This window comes from Prionailurus viverrinus, chromosome C1 (assembly GCF_022837055.1).
Source record: "Prionailurus viverrinus isolate Anna chromosome C1, UM_Priviv_1.0, whole genome shotgun sequence".
In the NCBI taxonomy this organism is placed as follows: Eukaryota; Metazoa; Chordata; class Mammalia; order Carnivora; family Felidae; genus Prionailurus; species Prionailurus viverrinus.
The window spans coordinates 172560379-172586859 of NC_062568.1; the positions used below are offsets into that span (position 1 = coordinate 172560379).

A 26481-nucleotide genomic window follows, 5' to 3' on the forward strand; every position below is an offset into this window, starting at 1 on the left:
GGCTGGTTCAACATTCGCAAATCAATCAACGTGATACATCACATTAACAAAAAAAAAGAGGGGCGCCTGGGTGGCGCAGTCGGTTAAGCGTCCGACTTCTGCCAGGTCACGATCTCGCGGTCCGTGAGTTCGAGCCCCGCGTCAGGCTCTGGGCTGATGGCTCAGAGCCTGGAGCCTGTTTCCGATTCTGTGTCTCCCTCTCTCTCTGCCCCTCCCCCATTCATGCTCTGTCTCTCTCTGTCCCCAAAATAAATAAACGTTGAAAAAAAATTTAAAAAAAAACAAAAAAACAAAAAAAAAAAGATAAGAACCATATGATCCTGTCAATTGATGCAGAAAAGGCCTTTGACAAAATCCAGCACCCTTTCTTAATAAAAACCCTTGAGAAAGTCGGGATAGAAGGAACATACTTAAACGTCATAAAAGCCATTTATGAAAAGCCCACAGCTAACATCATCCTCAACGGGGAAAAACTGAGAGCTTTTTCCCTGAGATCAGACACGACAGGGATGCCCACTCTCACCGCTGTTGTTTAACATAGTGCTGGAAGTTCTAGCATCAGCAATCAGACAACAAAAGGAAATCAAAGGCATCAAAATTGGCAGAGATGAAGTCAAGCTTTCGCTTTTTGCAGATGACATGATATTATACATGGAAAATCCGATAGACTCCACCAAAAGTCTGCTAGAACTGATACAGGAATTCGGCAAAGTTGCTGGATACAAAATCAATGTACAGAAATCAGTTGCATTCTTATACACTAACAATGAAGCAACAGAAAGACAAAGAAACTGATCCCATTCACAATTGCACCAAGAAGCATAAAATACCTAGGAATAAATCTAACCAAAGATGTAAAGGATCTGTATGCTGAAAACTATAGAAAGCTTATGAAGGTAATTGAAGAAGATTTAAAGAAATGGAAAGACATTCCCTGCTCATGGACTGGAAAAATAAATATTGTCAAAATGTCAATACTACCCAAAGCTATCTACACATTCAATGCAATCCCAATCAAAATTGCACCAGCATTCTTCTCGAAACTAGAACAAGCAATCCTAAAATTCATATGGAACCACAAAAGGCCCCGAATAGCCAAAGGAATTTTGAAGAAGAAGACCAAAGCAGGAGGCATCACAATCCCAGACTTTAGCCTCTACTACAAAGCTGTAATCATCAAGACAGCATGGTATTGGCACAAAAAATAAAATCCTTAAAAAAAGGAGAAGTCCATGGACCCCTGAAAGAACTGCTCTCAGAAAATGTTTGGAGACCTAGATCCTGCAGCACAAGAAATGGACTTGTGGCAATCACTTGGATCTCCCTTGAAGAAAGAACTTGCATGTAAGGGAGGAGGGGAACAGAGGAAGGAAGGAATGAAGGAAGGGAGGGAGGAAGGGAGGGAGGAAGGGAGGAAAGAAGGACTTGCAATCAGATGCAAGGAGTACTGTTAGTTAACAGCCTCCAGGTGCAGCATGTTCAGAATTCATCTCAGCTTTCCAGTTGAGGCCATACTCCTCCTGGGCAGCTCCTAGCCAGTAACAACATGGTAGGTGTACTAGAACCTGGCCATTTCTTCCCAATGCAGGACTCCTCTAACAGGTGATTTTTGCTCTGGAGCTCCCCGTTGGATTGGCTGAGTTTTTTGTGTTGTTGTTTTTTTTTGTTGTTGGTGTGTTTTTGTTTGTTTTTTTTAAGATCTGCATCAAAGACTGAGACTCTTGTAGGTCAATTCAGCTTGCGCTCCCTTTCCTTTCACAGGCATTCTATTACCTACTCCCCATAAAATCTCTTGCACTAACTCCATCTCAATATCTACTTTCCAAGGAACCAAACCAACACACTACATAATCAGCTCTTTTATGAATCATGTCATTTAACCCATTAAAGTATTATGGCTAGTCCCATTTTACAGACAAGAAAAGATCACACAGTAAAAGCAGTAGAACTAAAATTTGTACTCAGGCAATCTGACTCCAAAGCCTGGGCTTTTAATCTCTATGCTAGCCAAGGCATCTTCGGATATTAAGATGAGAGTAATTATTTATTTTGTACAATTTTAGGAAGCAAAACAATGAAACGATAGATATTAAAGAAAAACATTTGGCCAAATACAAAAGATTTTTTTGTAATAATTATCAGTAATGAACAATAGAATGAGGTCCTTCAGGAAGTAATCAGGGCCTATCACCTGAGGGTTGAAATAGTCATGGATATTTTGAGAGTGAGGCTTTATAAAACAGATAAAAGTTAACCTAGATCAGTAAAAGATGTACTACTAAGTACTATGTGGAAAAAAAGGGTCCCCAGCCAATAAGTTGGGTAATATACTGCTGAAGAAAGTTAAACCAGTTTCTTTACTTTTACTTCTAAGTTTTTAAAAATACTAAAGTGTATTTATAAATCTCTATAAAGCCCTCTATCTGAGGGCTACAGTATGCTGAAAAAACCAAACTTCTCTAACTAAAGGACATTTCCTTGCTCCTGGCCTACGATGATTTAGTCCCAAACTCAAAATTCACTGATCTAAGGTCTCCAGAAGCTAACAAGGAAACGAATGACAATTTTCTATGCTGGTTAACAATTTTCCACCTAGTCAAACCATCACCCGTCTATATGTCAATATAAGCATCTCTAATACCTTGAGGGTAGAAAGGCTATATAACAGTTTTGTCACTAAGAGGTATTTCATCCTTTTTGAATGCAAAATATGCCCTCCTTTGCTTTATCAACAAACTCCGAAGATCTACAATAATGGGTTCACATTTTAATTACTGAATTCTCACTTTATGAACAATATGAAAGCTATAATTATTTCAAGTGTGCTACTGATGACCTGGTTATTTTCATATAACACAGCTCTAGGTGCATTTTTCTCAAACACATTATACACCATCACAAGAAAGGACAGAAGAATGGGGGTAACAGGTAGGGAGAAGGAGGCATCAGTTACAAACTACTCAGCCAGCTAATTCCCAGAGTCTCTATGTTTTCATTTAGAAAGATATTCTCTTTACTTAGTACAGGGGAAACTTTTATGGAAATTACAATCCCTTAGTCTTAATTCTCCTGTTTTCCTTAGCCACCACCCATACCTCATTGTTCCCTATTCTGGTTCTTCATTACTGATACTGTCATCATTGCCTGGAGCTGTCCATATGCCATCTTTTCATTCAGTTCTTTAGAAACCTGAATAGAATATTAAATGTGGAAGGGGCATTAACATCTAGCCCACCACTCATTTTCAGATCAGAGAAATGAGGCCCAGAGATCAGTTATTATATTTTTCTAACAGCAAAGCAGGCATTTAACTACTTCAAAAATACATATATGAAAGCTGAAATGCCTAAAATATATGCACATACACATCTTTTTCTTACACAAAATGCTACATGCCAATAGTATACTTCAAAGGCAAATTCCACCAAAGTCCATCAACTAGAGTTGAGCTCTGCTAATAATAAATACTTCCTAAAGCACTATGAAAAATCTTAAGATAAACAAATACAGAATACATGGAGAGGTTCACATGATGAAAAAGAGTGGACTCTGTAGTCAGAGATATATGGTTTGAATCATGGATGTGGGCTTAGGAAAGTCAATAAAAATCCCCATGCCACAGTTCCCTCAGCTATAAAACATGCATGACACTATGAATATTATAGGATCAGTTTAAGAATTAGAAATGACATACATGAAACACCTAGCAGAAAGATGCCACACAGTGGTCTATAAAGTTTTTATATTATACAAGTAAAATAAATTAAGAAAAACTCCATAAACCTGGAATCTTTAAAGGACTGGATAGTGGGGCATGCAGAAACAAGTGAAGAACAACGATGTTGGAACCAAATCATGAAGGGCTGTGCCACGTTAAAGAATCAAAAAAAAAAAATCTCAACCTTTATTTCTAACAACAGATAATTTATTAAAAAGGCTGATTTAAGCATCTGTAATAGTGACTTCGACATTGACTCCTGGCTCAATACTGATGAAAGTAATTTGTTTAACAATCTCAGAACTGGGCACCTGGGTGGCTCAGTCAGTTGAGCTCCTACTTTTCATTTTGGCTCTTGGTTTGGCTCAACCTATCTCATGGTTGGTGAGAACAAACCCCACCTGAAGCTCTGTGCTGACAGCACAGAACCTGCTTGGAATTCTCTCTCTCTCTCTCTCTCTCTCTCTCTCTCTCTCTCTCAGGTCCTCCCTTGCTCTCTCTCAAAATAAATACATAAACTTGGTGGGGGGGGGGGTAAAAAAAATCTCAGAAGGACTGAGCAAACCAATGAGTCACCTGTGGATCCTCATCTTCAAACGATCTTCACCACAAGGAAGTATTTCTTATAGTGATTCTCAGAGTCTTTCTTCGTGGGCATCTGAACCGGTCCTTTCATGATTCTTTTCCTTTGTGCCTCTCTGATCAAGTCAGCACATACCTTCTCCAAAGACTTTTCATATTGTGGCTGGTTAGAGTAATTCTAATTCATTGAATCACCACCTCCAATTCCACAGGTATCTTCTCAGTGTTTTTAAAAGACATGGTTGCAGTGTGGCTTCCTGACAGACTTGTTCTTCGGCAAGAGCAAACAGTGGTGAGTCAGGAGCAGGAGCCCAGAGCTCCACTGTAGCTGCGATCGCATCTTCCTCCCAGAGCTCAACCTTGTTGTTTAGACGTTGAGCAAAAACTTCCAAGAGTTGATCTCATAATTTCAAAAACAGTTTACTTCAGCTACTAATTAAAAACAAAAACAAAAAACCTATGGGCAGTTATTACATCACCAGAATCACTAAAAGATTTAGATGATATATTCTGAAATTGTAAGGTTTTTCTCAAACCGGCAGTGTTTGGCTTCAATTGCTTTTTAGTTGTTTCTCTGGATCAACTGAAAATGAGAAATGGAGACTAAAATTTACATAAGCCCTGACAGAATGTTTTCACAAAATTTTGATACTGCTTGCTCTTTATTTTAGTAAGGAGAATTTTGAGATAGGCTGTGTTCTGCTTAGATATAATAACAAAAACATAAAAGTTTGGCAGATGAACTACCAAACTGTAACCATGAGAGGTTAGAAAAGAACCATCCTACAGGGGCACCTGGGCTGGCTCAAACAGTGGAGCGTGCGACTCTTGATCTTAGGGTTGTGAGTTCAAGCCCCACAACGGGTGTAAAGATTACACCATGTTGGTTGTAGAGGCTGCTTAAAATCTTAAAAAAAAAAAGAAAAAGAAAAAAGAAAAACACCTTTAAAAAAAAAAGAACCATATTACAAACAGAAACGCATACCTCTTCATTAATCCTACCTAAAAGGCTCCAGATCTGTTGCTTTTTGTAGTTTTATATAGAAATTATGACATTCAAAAAAACTAAATGGGGCGCCTGGGAGGTTTAGTCGGTCTGTTAAGTGTCCAACCATGATCTCACGGTTCGTGGGTTGGAGCCCTGCATCGGGCTGACAGCTCAGAGCCTGCAGCCTACTTGGGATTGTGTCCCCCTCTCTCTGTCCCTCCTCCGCTTGTGCTCTGTCTCTCTAAAATAAACACTACAAAACAAAAGACTGTAAAACAAACCAGTGGAGGCCTTTCAGCTCACTAACTTGAAAGTCAGAATTAAATTCTTTTAATGTTTATTTTATTTATCATTTATTTTTATTTTTTAATTTATATCCTGGTTAGTTAGCATACAGTGCAATAATGATTTCAGGAGTAGAATCCAGTGATTCATCCCCTACATATAACACCCAGTGCTCATTCCAACAACTGTCTTCCTCAATGCCCCTTGCCCACTTAGCCAGCCCTCCACCCACAACCCCTCCAGCAATCCTCAGTTTGTTCTCTGTATTTAAGAGCCTCTTATGGTTTGTCCCCCTCCCTGTTTTTATATTACTTTTGCTTCCCTTCCCCTATATTCATCTGTTTTGTATCTTAAATTCCACATACAAGTAAAGTCATAAGACATCTGTCTTTCTCTAATTTCACTTAGCATAATACACTCTAGTTCCATCCATGTTGTTGCAAATGGCAAGATTTCACTCTTTTTGACTGCCAAGTAATACTGCATTGTGTGTGTGTGTGTGCGTGTGTGTGTGTGTGTGTATATATATATATATATATATATATATACACACACACACGCACAATGTGTGTGTGTGTGTATATATATATACACACACACACACGCACACACACACCACGTCTTCTTTATCCATTCATCTGTCAATGGACATTTGGGCTCTTTCCACACTTTGGCTATTGTTGACAGTGCTGCTATAAACATTGGGGTGCATGTGTCCCTTTGAAACAGCATACCTGTATCCTTTGTATAAATACCTAGTAGTGCAATTACTGGGCTGTAGGGTAGTTCTATTTTTAATTTTTTGAGGAACCTCCATACCATTTTCCAGAGTGTCTGCACCAGTTTGCATTCCCACCAGCAGTGCAAGAGTTCCCTTTTCTCCACATCCTTGCCAACATCTGTTGTTGCCTGAGTTGTTAATTTTAGCCATTCTGACAGGTGTGAGGTGGTATCTCATTGTGGTTTTGATTTGTATTTCCCCAATGATGAGTAATATTGAGCATTTTTTCATGTGTCTCTTAGCCATCTGGACGTCATCTTTGGAACAGTGTCTATTCATGTCTTCTGCCCATTTCTTCACTGGATTATTTGTTTTTTGGATGTTGAGTTTGATAAATTCTTTATACATTTTGGATATTAACCCTTTATCTGATATGTCATTTGCAAATATCTTCTCCCATTCCGTTGGTTGCCTTTTAGTTTTGCTGATTGCTTCCTTTGCTGTGCAGAAGCTTTTTATCTTGATGCAGTTCATTTTTGCCTATGAGCAAAATGTCTCTGGAGATGTGTTGAGTAAGAAGTTGCTGCAGCTGAGGTCAAAAAGGTTGTTGCCTGCTTTCTCCTCTAAGATTTTGATGGCTTCCTGTTTTACATTTAGGTCTTTTATCCATTTTGAGTGTATTTTTGTGTACAGTGTAAGAAGCGGCCCAAGTTCATTCTTCTGTATGTCGCTGTCCAGTTTTCACAACACCATTTGCTGAAGAGACTGTCTTTATTTCATTGGATATTCTTTCCTGTTTTGTCAAAGATTAGTTGGCCATATGTTTATGGGTCCACTTCTGAGTTCTCTATTCTGTTCCATTGATCTAAGTGTCTATTTTTGTGCCAGTACCATATTGTCTTGATGGTGACAGCTTTGTAATACATCTTGAAGTCCAGGATTGTGATACCTTCACCTTTGGTTTTCTTTTTCAAGATTGCTTTGGCTATTCGGGGTCTTTTCTGGTTCCATACAAATTTTAGGACTATTTGTTCTAGCTCTGTGAAGAATGCTGGTGTTATTTTAATGTTTATTTTTATTTTTTGTATTTAATATTTTATTTTTAAAATAACATATTATATGTTAATTATTTATATTATAATATGTAATCTTTTTATGTTAATATTTATTTTTGAGAGAGAGAAAGAGAAAGACAGAGCACAAGAGGGGGAGGGGCAGAGAGAGAGGGAGACAGAATCCAAAGCAGGCTCCAAGCTCTGAGCTGTCAGCCCAGAGCCTGATGTGCGGCTTGAACCCATGAACCATGAGATCATGACCTGAGCTGAAGTCAGATGCTTAACCATAAAAGTCAGCATTAAAGGACCTAAAAGTGATCCTAATCAAGTGGGAAAATACTGTGGGAAATGCACTGTATGTGGAATGAAGGTCCAAAACTTGCACTTTGTTTGCTCAAACAATAGCTCCCTGCAGTATTTCCTAACTAATTTGAAAAAAATTTTTTAAATGTTAGCAAGTCATTATTGCTGACTTTGAACTATGTCCTACAAAATCTCATAGAAAAGCTTTAATATCTTTCATGTGAACAAACAATAGAGGACCATACTATGTACAAGAATAAAGAATAGGGGTGCCTGGCTGGCTCTGCCCATGGAGCATGCAACTCTTGAACTTGGGGTTGCAAGTTCGAGCCCCATGTTGGATGTAGAGATTACTTAAAAATAAAATCTCAGAGGGAGGGGGACAATAACTAAACTGTATTTATATAGAATTATATATCATGGAGAGGTAATGGCAATCCTAAAAATCAGACCGGAGTGCTTAGAAATGTTAATGGGTAAATATGCTATTGGACTCTATCTTTTTAGAAACATTTTAGCAATGAAAGGAAAGCTAAACATAAGGTTTACAACTGCCTTTTGTTAAGAAATATTCTTAGAAGACAACCTTTCAGTTGGAAGTCCCCATACCACTGTCCCCACTACCACCCAAAGTGGTTAACCAGTTCCATCAAGTTCAGTATTTACTAAACAGAAAACTAGAAAGTTCACAGCTTTTATCCTCAAGCCAAAAAGACTCCTTATCCTCAAAGAATCTGGCAATGTATCTGCAAGTAAAAACTTGAACAATTTACCTAATGACTGTAAATGAAAGTTACAATCCTCAAATAGAGACTTAACTTACCACTTCACACCCACTAGGATGGCTCTAATCAAAGAGACAGATAATAACAAGGGTTGGTGAGGATGTGCAGAAACTGGAACCCTCCTACACTTCTGGTGGGAATGTAAATTGGTGGGGTTCCTCAAAAAGGTTTGAACAAAGAGTTATCTTTTGACTCTGGCAATACAACCCTAGGTATATACCCAAGAGAAAGACAAACATTTGTACATGAAATGTTCATAGCAATATTATTCATAACAGCCAAAAGAAAAAAATAACCCAAACTGATGAAGTTGGATAAATAAAATGTGGTATATCCATATAATGGAATACTATTCAGTAGCATAAAGAAATGAAGTACTGATACACGCTACATGGACAAACCCTAAAAACATTATGCTAAAGGAAAGAAACCAGTCACATATCCTATGATTCCATTTATATGAAATATAAATCCATATGGGCAGAAAGTACATTAGTGGTTGCCAAGGGCTGGGTAGATTGGGAGGAAATGGGGAATGATTTCTTTCTGAGGTGATAAAAACGTCTAAAATTACATAATGGTGATATCTGCATAATGCCAAATATACTAACATCATTGAACTGTGCACTTTAAATGGGTTAATTGTATAGTATTTCAATTATATCTCAATAAGGCTGCTATTAAAAAAAAGGGTCTTGCCTAATATTTTAAATTTAATTGAAATATATATATTCTTCACTTTGTATCTTAAACTTAGTATTATTTCTCTAAAGTTAAAATTATTTCAAAGAGCCAGAAGAACCCAGGACTGAATATACCCAAACTTTTCCTAATTGGTGAAAAATTCTAGACTAATTTTACCATTTCCTTAGGTCTTACTTCTTAAGACTCCTTCCCTCAAAAGGCACTACATTTTCATTTAAATTTAATTAATCCTTAAAACCTAGGGCATGAATTTACTACTTCTGTATTTTAAAAAAATGCAACATAACTACCATTATAAATATTAAGTCACATATCCTCAAGCATATATTATGATAAATAATCAGAAAAAAGGTAAGTCACTACAGAATTATCAATTAAAGAAACTATTATAGTCCAAAGCCTTGGGCCACAAAAGCATTTTTTAAGCTTAAAAAACGAGTGTAAGAATTTTCAACTAAAAGATAATTTACAGAAAAAAATTTAAGATTTTTACAAATAGTTCTATAATATAAAATCCAAATGCCTCAAGATACTTATCAACATGAATTAAGTTCTCCTTCTCCCTTGCCCAATATGAATTCAACAACTTTTTCTTGATATCAACATGTCCAGAGATTTCCTCATCTTTACCTTATTTTATTTTAAAGGCTATCAAGAAAATATTTCATAAGTACAAAACATTATATACTGTCCTCATTTTTCCAATAGTTCAGCTCTGGAAATGAGCTATTTATAATAATTCAAAAGAAAAAAAATTAGGTACCACTTAATATGTAAAATAGGAAATACTTTTATAAACAGTATTTTCAAATTGTTTTATTAAATAACATTTATTTATAAAGCATAAAGCATTCCACTAACTATGCCATTAAAATACTAACTCTAGGTGCATCTGGGTGGCTCAGTGGTGAAGCGTCTGACTCTTGATCTCTGCTCAGGTGGTGATCTTATGATACATGAGTTTGAGCCCCACACTGGGCTCTGCACTGCAGAGCCTGCTTGGAAGTCTCTCTCCCTCTCTCTACCCCTACCCATGTGCTCTCTCAGAATAAATAAAAAAATTTAAAAAATAAAATAAAATACTAACTCTACTGACACCCTGGTTTCTCCTTAATTTAGCAGTCTTATTCATAATTCAAATTGATCATACTGACTTTATTTCCTGGTTGTAAACTATATAAATAGTGATCTTTCAAGTTCTTTCAAACAGAAATAAACAAGAAGTATATTTTCCACTTTCAGGGTAACAATGATTTGCCAAGATTCATAGAACTAAATTACAGTTCTGATTTATACATTATATCATTTAATCCTCACAATAATTCTGTAAAATGGGTATTATCAGCTTCATTTTATAGAAGAATAATTGAGGCATATGAGAAATGTGTCCAGGGTCCTGCAGGTTATTAGAAAAGACTAGATCCCATATCTGACATATCTATAAAAATCTAGATCTAAGCTACTACAGTTTATAAGGAAAAGCCTATGTTTTGAAGATTCTTCAGTTTTTAAATAATGTAAGTTTAATAAATTGATATCATTTGTTGAAAACGAAGTGTATGAACTATTTCTATTCAATAACTGTCACCATTTATCTTTCGTTGATTATTATATACTAAGAATGTTGCTCTATATAGTGCAATGCAGCTAAACACACAAGTAAAATAAAGAATCATGTAAAACTCTGAAAATAATGGAAAATGAATAAAACTCAGATAATGTAACAAGCGTACTCTATACAAAGAGAATAGCTCATTTATTCAGTAAAAATGAATGGAGAAATATGTATAATTAAGATCAAAATTGTTTTCTATCAAAAAAATTTTTTTTATTTTTTTTTAACATTTATTTATTTTTGAGACAGAGAGAGGGAGCATGAACAGGGGACGGTCAGAGACAGAGGGAGACACAGAATCTGAAACAGGCTCCAGTCTCTGAGCTGTCAGCACAGAGCCCGACACGGGGCTCGAACTCACGGACCACGAGATCATGACCTGAGCCGAAGTTGGACGCTTAACCGACTGAGCCACCCAGGCGCCCCTCTATCAAAAATTTTTTAGAATTCCAAAAGTAGACTCATTCTTTAAAAAAATTAAAGCTACCACGTTTTAACTCACATAGAAATTCCAAAGCCTAATTTTTGTTTTTGTTTTTCCCAAAAAAAGGAATGGATGTGAACATTTATTGGGTACCTTCTATGAGACAGACCCTGAGCTAATTGCTTTTTATTATTTTTATCTCATGCAACCAGTTCTACCTCCCTGTGATGGGTACTATTACTCCAATTATTACCACACAAGAAGAAACTCAGGATCTAAATGTCACACCACTCAGAGTTGCAGTAAGGATTCCTGCCCACATCTGACTCCATACTCTGCACCACATCATGCAATTGACAAGCATAATACACCCCTCTCCCCGCCGGCCCCACACACCATCCCTTTAGATTTTAAGTTAAAATCCAGGCAATTAGCTCTTAAACAAGCTTTGTGCCTTGCAACTCTTCTGTGGCCAGCACATAACAGGTGCCAAATAAAAGTTTACTGAATGGGATGAACACCAGTAGCTTAGTAACAGAAGAAAAAAATAGGATCATCTTCATTCATTCTTTCTAAGGGAGTTAATCTACAACTACTGGTTACCAGGCAAAATATACAATTTTCTCCTTACAGAATAAAACAATGAATCAGGAATTAGAAGAAAAGGCAATCACCATATATAAAAATTATTAAAGTTCTTAATATTATATTCTTATATATTAATATAAGAATAAGAATATATTAAGAATATTAATATTCTTAAAGGACAAGCTATTGGATTAAACATTAGAAGCCTTAAAGAGAGAGCTAGCATGTTATACTCAATTGCAACTCCTGTTTGATCCTGCCTTGTAACAGTTAAACATGTTCTGCTTCCAAAGTTGGCTAGTTGCTAGCAGTGACCATGGTCATTTTTGTGTTTCTTAGAACATCAAAGATAGGACCTGGCACTTAATATTAATAGCTAAAATTTTATAAAGATATTCTACAAATTACAAAACTTTGTCAGCTGAATTTACTCTAAAAGCCTTCCAAGGTAAGTATAATAACTATCTGCATCTTATAGACAATGTCTTCAAAGTCCAAGGAGAGATTAAATGCCAACATAAGTGGCTAGGTATCCTTCTATAACACCACATCTACCAGAAAAAGCTCTCAATATATGTTAATTGAATCACTATCCCTTGAAATATCATTTTTCTTTCTAATATTGTAACAACATCATCTGTTGCTATGAGGAATGATTGTAATGCTGCTTAACACTGATAGCTTTGCTAGAAAACAGATACTGTCATTAGCCTTGGCAAGGTTAGTTAAGCTTTAACTTATTATATCAGTGATTCTCAAACTTTAGGACTAAGAATTGGGGAGCTTGATAAAAATAAAACATCCCTGAACTACCATCATCCCTAGAAATTGTGACTCAAGGGACCAGGAATCTGCAAACTTTAATAAGCACTCTCATCTGATTGTAATGTTGGTAATCTTTAGAAACACATTGAGAACCGAACTAGACTTTTTGAAACTTAAACTACACCCCCCCCCCCCCCGGCAATTTTTTTTTAATCAGGCCAAGTTTTTACATTTATAAACATTTAAGCAAAACCTTAACAGAAACAATCCAAGGCCAGCGCATCTAACTAACAGAACAGGTCCTCAAAAATGTTTACTACACCAAACCTCCCTAGACTTCAGGAGCTTCCCATGCTGCACAGGAGGTAAATCAGGGGTCTTTTAGACAGTTACCCATGTTATTCTGTTTAAATTGATGAATTCAACTATGACTGCAATGTAATTTAGTAAAACATTTTTATAGGTCTTAAACAAATGACTGGATGTTAAACAGTAAAATCGAACAGTTAACTCAACCTGGTAGACAGAAATAATAATAATAATTAAATAGTAATAACTTGAATAATTAATAATTAAATTAATCATAAATCGATAATTTTAAAGTCGCCAACAATACAAGCCCATTTAAAACTTTAAGTGACCATCAAAATGTACTAACTGTAAGATAATGGGTGACTTTTCCCTCACTATTAAATATTTACTGAGAGTTGACACGGTACGATCCTGTACTTTCCGAATTTCCTACAATAAGCATATTTATTTTATTCATGATTATGAAAGTTTCAGAAGTACTTATTAATCCTACAACCTTCATATACATAATAGGAAAACAAGAAAAACCTGTAATCATATTGATCGATCATAAACCATAAACACCCCAAACACCTGACTTAAGTTATCAAACTGTAATCATCACTTCCTTTTTTTCACATTAATACCGAGCAAATTACTTAACTTCTAAAATTTAGAATATGTTCCATTTCCATCAGTATCTGTTACTAAGATAGTTAGCACGACTTTTTAAAATTCTCTTGTCATCCAGTCTATGGATCTATTTAGGTGTAACATTTTTATACCTAGAACTGAGGTATTAAGATATTTACACTCTTTTATTGGGGAGAAGGGGAACAGACCCTTGTTTAAAAACCAAAAAGATATTTTTGTAATTGTATTTATGTAGGAAACTTAGCGCAAAGCTAGGATAGGGCTTTCTCTAAGGCAGACCACTCTCAGGGGCAAAATGTAATAGAAGGCGGCAGGGATGAGCTACCTGCAGGTGATGAAATTTCAGCTCAAATAAAACGCAAACGGTTGTTTTCAACCCAGATCCGTGACACTCGTGAGTACCAAGGGCTCTCAGGGCCCCGCACTTTCCGCACTCCAATTCTCACCAGCCCTCCCACCCCTCCCCCCGGGACTCTGCGGGACTCGCTACCGGGGCGCGGAAAAGCGGAGGCTGTTTGCAAACAGGCGTCCTCTGCCTCCCTCCTGGATATAGGTGCCGGGCCCGGGGTAAGAGGCTGAGCTCGGCCCGGGTCCGGGGCCAACCCGAAAGGTGCCAGTGCCCCCGCCAGCAGTGCCGCTCCACACACACCGGGCCGCGCAGGAACCGAGGCCAGGCGAGAGCTTCCCGGCGGCGCGGGGCCTACTCACCCCCACGCGCCTCCCGGGGGACGCGGAGAAGGGTTGAGGGCCCAAAGCCGCGGGGTGGGGGAGGGGGCCGCAGCGGCAGGACGCCCCGTCCGCCCGGCCCGAAGGCTGCTGCCAGGGCCCTTCCCCGTGGCGGAAGGCCAGCGAGCCCGGGACCGCGCCGCGCCACACTCACCTCGAGCAGTGGCCGCCGCCGCCTCAGCATGGCCGAGGGGGTCGTCCCTAAGCCGACAGCCTCCTCCGGAGGGCACCGGCGCGGCCCCAGGCGCCGCTGCGAAGCCTCCCGCTCCTGAAAGGGCTGTGGTCACCGCTGCTGCTAAGGCCCAGCGCCCGCCGGGCCGCATCGGGCTCCGGGACCGCCGCAGCCACGCGGATCCCGGAGGAGCGCCGCTGAACCGGGCCGGGGGCTCAAGGCTGCGGCGGGACGACCGAGGTGCTGCAGGCGGGGATCCTCGGCGAAGCCTCCAGCGTCGCCGTGGCCGCTCCTGCCGCCGGCGCCGCTGGGCCACAGCGCCCCCTGGACCCCACGCCCGGCTACGGCGCCGGGACTGCGGCGGCCGCCCGGGCACGAGCCGCAGGGAACGCGGGGGAGCGCGGCCTGGGGATGGCGAGGGCCTAGCGCTCGCTGCGCTGCCCTCGGCCCCCGGCCCGCCCCCGACGATTCCTCCTTGGAGGCAGAAGCCCCTCGATCCCCACCGACCGTGGCGAGCCCCCGCCCCACTCCCAGCCCTCAGGCCCTGAGCGCCTTTGCACCTTTTCCTTCTCTCCAGAAGGTACGTGAACGTTTCTGTCGCTCGGACGTTCACCTGAGAGCAGGAGGTGAGGGAATATGCTCGTTTTCATCTCTCATGATTCAAGAGGGATCCCTTCTAATCCCTTCAGTGTGTCTGGGTGTAACAAGAGCGACCCAGAACCAACCTTTTACACACACATACACACACACACTCCTTTCCCAAAACAGATGAAGGAATTGTCTTTGACCTTAACTTTTTTTGGATTTACTGTGCTGATCGTTACAGAAATGTCCTACAGATACTAAATCCTTAATCCCAAACCGCCCCCAAAATTAGAAAAAAATAATATGCCGAGCAAGAGAATAGCCAACGGGTTGTCCTGAAATTCATAAACAACTTAAAGGTAAGAAAAAACCATCCATCTTTTCTAACGAACCCCCTCCCCCACCTCTACCTCTACTCTTTCATCCCAACCCCTGCCAAATCCCAGGTAAGGCTCTGAAGGAAGGAAATTGTTACTGAGCGGGGACTGTGGAATCATTCTGTTTACATATACCCCATATTCTATCCCATTCAAGCTCTAGAATGCAAGCATCAGAACCAAAAACAATAGAAACAAAAAGACCAGTTAGAGGGGAAATAAGTAGGGAAAGAAATTCTTCAAATCCTCTGGTCCCAAATTTCCCAAATAACAGTACATTATTTTATCATAGAGTGCTATAGTAGAATGAACAGGGACTTTGGTGGTGGACTGTTCCTGATCCTACCAATTCCAGCTCTGTCATGGTTAGCTTTATGACCCTGGGCAAGTTACATAATATTTCGGAACCTGGGTTTTCTAATGCCTGCCTTGCTGCTTGTTGTGAAAACTGGAGATAATTTATGTGAAAGAACTGGCCTAGAGAAGATACTCAATAAATGTTAGTTCCAATTATTGTTGGTTCCAAAACACCCTTTCAGTCTTTCTTAGATTCAAGATTGTTCTCATCTGTGTTCTTTCTCTCTTAATCTCTGTATGTAAATATATTCCTATCAAAAGATGAGTGCATCAGAAAAGAAAAAAAAATGGATGCATTGTTCTTTATCATCCCTAGTCTGGGTAAAATTTCCCTAATGGATTTATATAACATAACTCTACTGTGGAAAAATAGAGTTTAATACACTGGATGCTATAACATTCTATTGCATAGCAGATGTTAGCATAAAACTAGTATATTTTCTGTATATAAAAATTATAAGGCAATCTCACCTTATCTTAGGTTATGTCCTAATAATAATAAATCTTAATGAGAACATTATATAAGGTCTCTGGGAACTTTCAAATAATAATTGAGCAGCCACCTTAGAGAAAATATGACCTTACAGCTCTCTTCCAATCAATGAAAGCTGTTCCTGTTATTGTACAATCCTGAGCGTGCCTTCACCACCTACTTGTGAGTCACATTACAAAAAAAAAAAAAATCACTATCCCCTTTTTATAAAAAGAGAAACTGGGGCTCCGAGGGAAACTATGATTCATCCTCATAACAACTCTGAATTAAGTACTATACTACCACCATTTTACATGTGAAATACATCTACCTAAGGGAAAGCTGGAAGTATACCCTGAATTCCTTCATTCTCCCTTCTGATGCCCCTAATAGTCCTTTCTACAATATTCAGAAAATGCTGTAAGAGTAAGTTACTGTTGCTAAAAATTTTCAATCTAGAGAAATGGGCCCTTTCATTTAGATTAGTTTGGCAACCCAACATTAGTACTGCTTTCCAGGCTTGGTTCACTACCACCACAGGAAATCTGCATTTGTTTATGAATAATCATGCTACCCAGGGTGTAGCTACTGCTTGAAGATGATTCATTTGTTCCCAGGACCAGTTTTCTCTTGCTTCACACTTTCTCCCCTTCTATGTTGCTGAAAGAGACTGTCTTTATCATCACTACCACCTCCCAGATCATAGTAATTACTATAAATCCTTTCATCTATAATTTCATTCTGTCATTCAACTCTTCCTACCCAGTGTGCTCTCTGCTCCTGAAATATCTCTCATCTGTTTTCCCCTCTTCTGTTAATTTTAATCTTTTACCTGCCATCAATTGCTTTAGTTACCCCACTCTCAATTTTGTTTTGATTTCCACAACTATACAGTGACTCTAAAATACCTCTTTATTTGTAACCTGGTAGACCTTCCCGCTTTCATTTTTGTGCCATATCCTATAGAAAGCCAGTATTCTAAAAATAGTTTCTCCACATGAGTTAAAGCTGTAGCACCCCAATCAAAATTTTCTTTGCCCTTTAAAATTTGTTCTTAAAAATTAAGGCCTTGGGGCACCTGGCCAGCTCAGTTAGAAGAGCATGCAACTCTTGAGCTCAGTATCCTGAGTTCAAGCCCCATGGTTGGTGTAGAGATTACTAAAAAAATAATAATAAACTTAAAAAAAATTCAGTTCTTTTACTTGTCAATTATACCTCAATAAAACTGGGGAGAAATCAGGCCAAAAAGATACCCATTTCCTGGCTTTGTCAATGGCAAAGGAGTGATCCTTAACTCTTGTTTCTGTCCTGGACAATTGGTTGTTGAGCCTGATAAATTCTACTTCTTGCTTTTATTGAATTTTTCTCTTCTCCAACTCCACTGCCACCCACTATGGTCTAAGGTATATGCTCAACAAATTATATGTGCAGGGGTGCCTTGGTGGCTCAGTTGGTTAAGCATCTGACTCTTGATTTGGGCTCAGGTCATGATGTCAGGCTCTGTGCTGACAGTGCAGAGCCTGCTTGGGATTCCCTCTGTCTTCCTCTGTCTCTGCCCGTCCCCTGCTCACACTCTCTCTAAAAAATAGATATATAAACATTTAAAAAAATAAAATATATGTGCAATGAATGAAGGAAAGGATGGAGGAAAGAGGAATGAATGAATATTATATTTGTGTATGAGTAGATACTGTATAAAAGTTTGTTTAAAAGAAGGCACAAAACCTCTTTGATGCTCCCAATAATCTTTGTCCTTCTCAATTTGTAAGTCGTCATCACTACACTGTCAGTCTCTGTTTACCTGTATGTCTCTCCTATGAGATTTTGAGCCCTGTGAGCCAGGTTCAGTGTTTGATTCATCTCTGTGTCCCCACAACCAGTCTCTACACAGAATACAGCTCAGAGAATATTAAACTGGACTAAGCTGTCTTAGCCTGATGTGCATCAAGCTAGTGTATTCCACTCATTCAGTGAGTGACTTTTTTAGGCCTTTCCTTTTAACTTCCAGGGGCCACCAAAGAGTAAGACTCCCCTTCAACCAGTGATTGCCCTGCACCCCAGCCTGCTGCTGCCAGCTACAGCCCTCCACACCCATCTACAATCACCAACCACAGCCAGGAGTCAAACCCAGAATTCAGCCTGTTACCAAACGAGCAAGCTTTAGAGCAAGCCATAAGTCAGTAAAGCAGCACAAACTTAAAAAGGAAATCAGGGGCATTTAGGAGTTTGTTAGGTCACTTGAGTCATTTAAAAAACAACAAGCCAATTCCCATTTTGGGAATCAAACATAAGTAAGTAATTAAATATGTGAACAAATATGTGCAAAAAGAAATTTATTATATATTTTACTGTAGGTTTATGACAAAAATATAAGGGAAACTAAATGTATTAAATGAATCACAGTATACACATTAAAATATTATTCATTAACAGTTGTGTTTTTAAAGAATTTCAAATGGCATTGAAAACTGCTCATGATTCAATATCAAATTTAAAAAAACAGTGTTAAGTAAAAAAGACCATTATATGATCCCAATTATGTTTTTATATATTTATTAAATATATAAATTAAATATTTAGAAGGAAATAGTGGAAAATATTTATGGGATATTTAAACTTTTTAAATAATTTCAGATTTAGGGGGCACCCAGATGGCTCAGTCGGTTAAGTATCTGATTCTTAATTTTGGCTCAGGTTATTATCCACAGGGTTGTGGGATTGAGCCCTACTTAGCGTGGAGCCTGCTTAAAATCCTCTCACCCTCTGCCCCTTTCCCCCACTCATGCTTTCTCTCTAAAAAAAAGTAATAATAATAATAATAATAATAATAATTTCAGATTTAAAGAAAATTTGCAGAAAAACTACAAAAAATTCCTGTATATCTCTCACCCACATCTAACCACATTGGCTTTATTATTCTTGCTCACTTTATGTGTGCACTTGCTGCCATTCTTGCTTTTTCTTCAGTCTCTATAGAGAGATATACATAGTTGTATAAACAAACTATTGTAATTATTTTCTGACCCATTTATTTTTTAGTGCATTTCCTCAAAACAAAGTACAAATATCACAGTACAATTAGCAAAATCAGAAACTTATCATTGATACAATATTATAATCTAATCTATGACTTTATTCAGATTTTGCCACTTGTCGCACCAATATTCTTACACACAGACACACGCACAAAATAATAATTGTTTTTTTCTGCTCTAAGATCCAGTGCAAGATCACACATTATAGTAGGTTGTTAAATCTCTTTCATTTTCTCTAATCTGTAACAGTTTCTCAGTCTTTGTCTTTTATGACCTTGACGCTTTTAAAGAATACAGGCCATTTATTTTGTTAAATATCCCTCAATTTGTGTTTGTCTGATTTTTTCTTCTTGATTAGATTCAAGTTATGCATTTTCGGCAGGAATACCACAGAATTGATGTTGTGTCTTTCTTAATGCATCATGAGGCATGTGATACCTGTATGTCCCATCACTGGTAATAACTTTGTTCACTTGGTTAATTAAGGTGGTATCTGCCAGGTTTATCCAGTGTAAAGTAACTAGTTTGCTTTTTGTAATTAATAAATATCTTGTGGGGAGATTTTTAGGGATAACACACAAGTTTTAACATTTACTGATAATTCTTGCTTGAATCAGTTATGACAATAGAGGTTGCCAAATGATAATTTTCTAATTCCATCATTATCGTTCCTTACACATTTTTTGTCTTCTTATTATATGGGAGAGCTTCTTGCTTCTTCACCATTTATTCATTTATCAATGTATTGATTTATATCAGAATGAGCTCATCAATTTTTATTCTATGAATTATATAATCACTATAAAAATACTTTCAGGTTTGGCTGGGTTCTGTGTTCTTTTATCATCTCCTCATTATTTTTCAAGCATTTCCCTTAGTTTCTGGCACTACATCCCAGGATCACTTTGTGCTTTCCCAGTGACTAGAATCACCCATTTCCTCTCACAGCCCTAGTTCTATTTAGTGGAGGATGGTATTTAAAAATCAAGATCTAGGTAGTAGGTGTGCTCATTGCCACTACAGGGCCATCGCTTCTGAGCTCTCTCAGTGAGTAAAGCTAGGAAACACACACACATCCCTCGCTTTTATTTGAACATCATTTTTACTTTAAAGAAAAATAGACTATGGTTATTCAGATGTGGGAATTTGGCAGACATTTTCTGGAAAGTAAAAATGAAGCATGTCACTTCAAGGAAAAGGAGTAATAGTATTTGTTGCCAGTAATAAAATGCAAGCTTTCAAGTAATAATTAGAATTTTGGAAAACTTATATTCACCACCATAAACTCAACATCTTCCAAACTTTTCTGAAGACATGGGTGGTGATATTAACAAATGTTGTGGAGTGTTGTTTTTTTTTAATTATATAATGAAATGTGTCAACATTGGTAGGTCTACATAACTCAGCTGGTATTTTTTTCAAATGACCAATGCATGATGTTACAAAAACATATATGGATAAAATATCCCGTTAAAGTGTACTATAGACCAAAGGATCTTAATGGGACAGAGTACAAAAAAGTTCATTGATAATGGTTTCAGATTCCACATTGCAGCAACCTTTAAGGAATTACCACTTGTCAAGTTTTGATGTAGTATCAAAGAAAATATCCGCAAGTATCTGAAATGGCTATTAAAATACTCCTCACTTTTCTAACTACAGGACAGATTTTCTTCATATACATCAACTAAAACAACATATCCCAACAGATTGAATGCAGAAGCAGATTATGATAAGCCAGCTGTCTTCTAGTGAACTAACTTTAAAGAGATTTGCAAAAATGCAAATAATACCATTCTTCTTACTATATTTTTGTTTTGGAATATACAGTTACCTTTATTAAAGTGAGTTATTTATGTTAACACACAATGAGTTCACTATTGTTATTTTAAATGAATAATTGCCTTAAAATGTTTTTTTAGTTTTAATTTCAAAGATGATAAATATCAATAGATATAATCCATATAAACAAAGAACTCTGGGGTCCTTGATAATTTTTAAGAGAGTAAAGGGGGCCTGTGACCAAAATGTTTGAGAACCACTTCAAGTTTATTCAACCATTCTCCTATGTGAAGATATTTAGGCTGTTTCCAGTATTTTGCATTACAAACAATGTTGCAATGAATAATTTTGTACATGTGTGTTTTTCTATTTTTTTTTTAATTTTTTTTCAACATTTATTTATTTTTGGGACAGAGAGAGACAGAGCATGAACGGGGGAGGGACAGAGAGAGAGGGAGACACAGAATCGGAAACAGGCTCCAGGCTCTGAGCCATCAGCCCAGAGCCCGACGTGGGGCTCGAACTCACGGACCGCGAGATCGTGACCTGGCTGAAGTCGGACGCTTAACCGACTGCGCCACCCAGGCGCCCCAATGTGTGTTTTTCTAATGTTGAAGATGTATCTTTAGGGTAAATTCTTGGAAGTGAAATATCTCAGTCAAAAGATAAATGCTGGGGTGCTTGAGTGGCTCAGTCAGTTGAGTGTCTGACTCTTGATTTTGAGTCAGGTCATGATCTCACAGTTGTGAGATCCAGCTCTGCATTGGGCTCCACATGGAGCCTGCTTAAGTTCTCTCTCTCTCCCTCTGCCCCACCCCCCTGCTCATGCATGCTTTCTCTCCCTCTCAAAAAAACAAGCAAAAAAACAACCCAAAAGATAAATGCATATGTAGTTTTGTTAGCTCTCACCAAATTCCCCTTACCAAGGGTTGTGCCTCACTGCTATCATTGCCTCTATCCCCTACCAACACAAATCTTTTCTGTCAAACTTGATATAATAAGAGATCTAACACTTTCAAGACTATGTAGTGGACAAAGCTTTGGAACAAGACAGCCATGGATTCACATCCTGAGTAATTACTAGATATGAACAGAAGGACCTGTTTTCTCATCAAAAAAATGAAGCTAATGTGTGTTATATATACAAGGAATTGGCACATAGTAGGTGCTCATTAAATGGTAATGGTTGTTATTATCTGAATCTCTCTGGGCAAGTAAGTGTGGTTGTCAGGGTCGACCAGCACAGATATCCTATATTCCTTGAGGCATTGGAACTACAGAAGATGCTAACAATAAGAGAGAATATAGAGTTGCCTTGGGAGATACCTAGGGTGCAAGAAGAAAACAGGTCACCTAAACCAGAAAAGAGGCCACAAGTAGATGCTAAAACCTAGAGCACAAAGCCAAGAGTCTGGGCAATGAGAGCAAAGAACGGTTTGTTAATTCAATCAGTTGCTCAACTATTTACTGAACACTACTATTTACCAGGCACTATGTTCTATGGTAAGCAAGGTACTGCCTCTGCACTTAAGGAATTATCATCTGCCTGATAGAGGCAGATGAAAAAATAGTTATGATTTTAGAGGGTAAGCATAGTGTGCTATAGGAACACAAATCAGGGACATCTGACCCAAACATAAAGGTTGGGCAAGACTTTTTAGAGGAAATGATACCTGAACAGAGATCTGAAGAGTGGCTAGGACTTAGGTAGGTAAAAATTGGGTGGAGGAGTAGGAGGGGAGTAGATAGGGAAAGAACACATTCCGGCAGCAGAAATAAAATGTGCAAAACTTAGAGGCAACTATATGGCTCAGTTGGTTGAGTGTCTGACTTTGGCTCAGGTCATGATCTCCCAGTCTGTGGGTTTTAGTCCTGCATCACTCTGAGCTGTTGGCACCGAGCCTGGAGCCTGCTTCGTATTTTGTGTCTCCCTCTGTCTCTGCCCCTCCCTCACTTGTGCTCTGTTGCTCTCTCTCTCTCAAAAATAAACATTAAAAAAAAATAATGTGCAAAATCTAGAGGCAAGAGAAAGCATGATGTGTTTGGAGAACTGTGAGAGCTGTTTTGGCTGAGACAGTAAGGGCAAGATTGGGAGCAGTGACAGCTAAGGCAGGGACCAAATCAGGAAAGGCCTTATAATTCATATAAAGGACTTTATATTTTATCTTATGGGTGATGGGAAGCCATTAGAGCTTTAAGCTGGTCTAAAATGTTTGCTTTTAGAAAAGATCACTTTAACTGTTGTAGAAACTAGAAAATACACATTTGGAGACAAGGAAGCCATTTATAAGTGTCTCTTGCAGTAATCCAGGCAAAAGTGATGGTGACCTGAGTTAGGGTAGTGTAGGGAGAGTGGTGATCTCAGGAGACAAAATCATCAAGCTGTGACTGGGTTGGCATGTGAAAAAGAGGGCGAAGTCAAAGGAGACACTTGGGTTTCCGGCTTGGGCAACTTGGTAGTCAGTGCTATCAGAGAGGGAGACAGTAGGGGAGGAGGAGGAGGCTTGGGGGAAAAAATGATAAGTGCTGCTTTAACATGTTGACAGATTAGGAAACTGAGGTTTGGAGAAGTGAAGTTATTTGTCTAAGGTGATTGTAAGTGGCAGAGCTAAGATTCCAGCTCAGGTCCATCTGACTACACATTTCCTTGTTGCTTCAGCATGGCCACACCTCCTCCCACACTTAGAATGGGAATGTGCACCAACCACCAGGGAGGGGAAAACCACTGCGAGCATTTATAATGTGAGTGCAATGCTTTCATATACATCAAATTTGACTGAATAATAACACAAGAGTGTGTTTGCATAAGCATAAACATTATTATTAACACTGTTCAGGGTGACTCACACTGCCATCCTCTGGTCCCAGAAGGGAAGTATTAGGATACACTTGACATTGGGGAATATTTATGATGTATTTTTCATAAGAATTACATATGAGGTAGCATGGCATTTATGGTACAGTAGAAAGACCCTGGGTTAGAGACTAGACACCTGGGTTCTAATGATATAGATAATCTACTGGACCGAGGAGGAAAGTTGTTATTTAGGCGTTTGAATCTCTGGACATTTCCTTAGGGTGTCCAGTTCAGTCAGGGCTCCTTTAGCCTACCAGCCTATACCACACTACAGAGATGGTGCAGTATAATGGAAAGAGCTTGCACTTTGAAATTAAGCGATATGAGTTCAATTCATAGCGCTACCAAATTCAGGCTGTTTGACTGAAAGAAGTCACTTATTCTTTCTAAGTCTTATTTTTCTCATTTGTATGGTACATGATTACATGTGTTATCAAGAAAGTGCCAGGTACATGGTAGGCACTCAAAGTTAATTATCTTCCCTTGCCCTTTCTCATCTTTTCCACCTTAAACACTATCTCTGAAGCTCTAGAAAAGAATTAACAGCTTCTTTATACCCTTCCCTATTCTTTCCAATATACACATATTCTCTCATAATCAAAAAACCAAGTAAACAATATTTGGGGGCACAGAGTAGATCAGTCCATGTAGTCAGCATTTATTACAACCGGATGATTCATAGGTGTATTTTATTTGGACATGCTGTACCCAAAATGTGTATATGAGGAAATAGCTGAATATGTGTGTACATTCTTGTATGAATATGAATTCACCTGAATTCTACAAACACTGAGCTCCAACTATGATCCAGACACTATAAGAATACACAGTTGAAACAAAAATGTTTTTCCTCATTTTTAAAGTATGTATATGTATGTGTGTCTGTGTTTGGGCTGTAAATGGAAGAATTGGATTCCTAAAATTGAAGACTCAGTGATGGGCTGGGGCCAGCTTGTATTGGGCCATGAGAGCCAGTTATTAAATTTTAAGAAACTTTGTGAGCCAATTGTTAAACACAGCAATTTTTAAAAAGCTAAATTATATAAAAGTATAATTAAATATATTAAAAACAGTTAAATACAAGCAGCCCTTGCTTTGCGCAGTTCTGAAACATGCAAATTTAGTTACCACAGATTAGTGTAATAACACCCCCCAACAACACAATTCAAGTTTCATTTTTTTAAGATTTTATTTTTAAGTAATCTCTACACCCAACCTGGGGCTCAAATTCACACCTCCAACATCAAGAGTTGCATGCCGACTCTTCATGTATCATATTAGCTGTAAGTAATGGCATAAAGTACAAATTTTGCTGCTGTCTCTTCAATCCATGAATGTCACGTTCAGTGACCAGTCACATCACTGCTTCTTTCTTTCTTTCTTTCTTTCTTTCTTTCTCTCTTTCATTCTTTTTCTTTTCTTTTCTTTTCTTTTCTTTTTTTTTTTCTTTTTTTTTGTAACCTCTGCACCCAACATGGGTGTTCTCTCTTCTCTTAAAAGTATGCTTTTGGGAAAGCATCTTCTATCAGTTACTTTCATTTTGGCATGAATTAAAAAGAAGTAAATCCTAATAAGGCAAGGGTGCTAAATTCTTTTTTTTTTATTTTTTTTATGTTTATTTTTGAGAGGGAGAGACAGAATGCGAGCAGGGGAGGGGCAGAGAGAGAGGGAGACAGAATCTGAAGCAAGCTCCAGGCTCTGAGCTATCAGCATAGAGCCTGGTGTGGGGCTTGAACTCCCAAACGGTGAGATCATGACCTGAGCCAAAGTTGGACGTCTAACTGACTGAGCTGCCCAGGTGCTCCAATTCTTTTTTTTTTTTTTAATGTTTATTTATTATTTTTGAGAGAGACTGAGAGAGCGGGGAGGGGCAGAGAGAGAGGGAAACAGATAATCCCAAGCAGGCTCTGCAATATCAGCACAGAGCCAGAGTCGTGACTGGAACCCAGGAACCGAGAGGTCATGACCTGAGCCAAAAACCAGAGTTGGATGCTTAACTGACTGAGCCAGGTGCCCCAAGGGTGCTAAATTTTGCCTCTCACTGCTGTGTGACCCTTGGGCAAATCACTGCTCCTCTCTAAGCCTGTTTCCTTATCTGTACAATGAGAATACTGGACTTCATTTCTGGTCCTGCTGGTTCTGATCTTGTTAGTTCTTATAACTCTAGGTCCCTGGGACAGCATAAGTTCCCCCAGAGCTCTTGGCTACCTGGTGAGGTGAGACTTATCAGGTAGAATGCCATCCACTGCTGCGCTTATTGCTTCCCATCCCTGTCATTGCTCCCCTAGAGTCTCAGCTGATGACTGGAAGCTCCCAGGATTCAAATTTATTTTCTTCTCTGCATTCAAGGAAGGAGCCCCAACCCCCCACCCTTGGTCCTCACACTCATACTCTTTGAGTATAATTCCAGGGAGGCATCTTCCCGCCTTAAAATATCTCCTCTGCCCACTGGGAGGAAATGAGTTGTGGATGAAAGAGGAAGGGCATTGGAGTAAATAAACTTGGGTTTGAATCTTGGCCCTGCCATTTTCCCAGCTCTGTGACCTTGGGCAGTTTATTCCTCTGTCCTCAGATCTCCATACCCTGCATGCTGTGAAGATAAGAGATAACATCTGTAAAATTCCTGTAGAAGAAAAGCA

The 26481-nt window shown here is 38.7% G+C and overlaps 1 protein-coding gene and 1 pseudogene across 2 annotated transcripts in view; one reads left to right on the top strand and one right to left on the bottom strand.

Annotated features, from left to right (window-relative positions):
- Nucleotides 1-14675, bottom strand: part of ZFYVE9 (zinc finger FYVE-type containing 9) — a 212817-nt gene extending 198142 nt beyond the window's left edge. For both annotated transcript variants that reach the window (XM_047870988.1, XM_047870987.1), the window contains exon 1: nucleotides 14360-14675. The gene's annotated coding sequence lies outside the window, so the exon portion shown is untranslated. The remainder of the gene's footprint in view (nucleotides 1-14359) is intronic.
- Nucleotides 14579-14965, top strand: LOC125171757 (translation initiation factor IF-2-like; annotated as a pseudogene).
- The last annotated feature ends 11516 nt before the right edge of the window (nucleotides 14966-26481 follow it).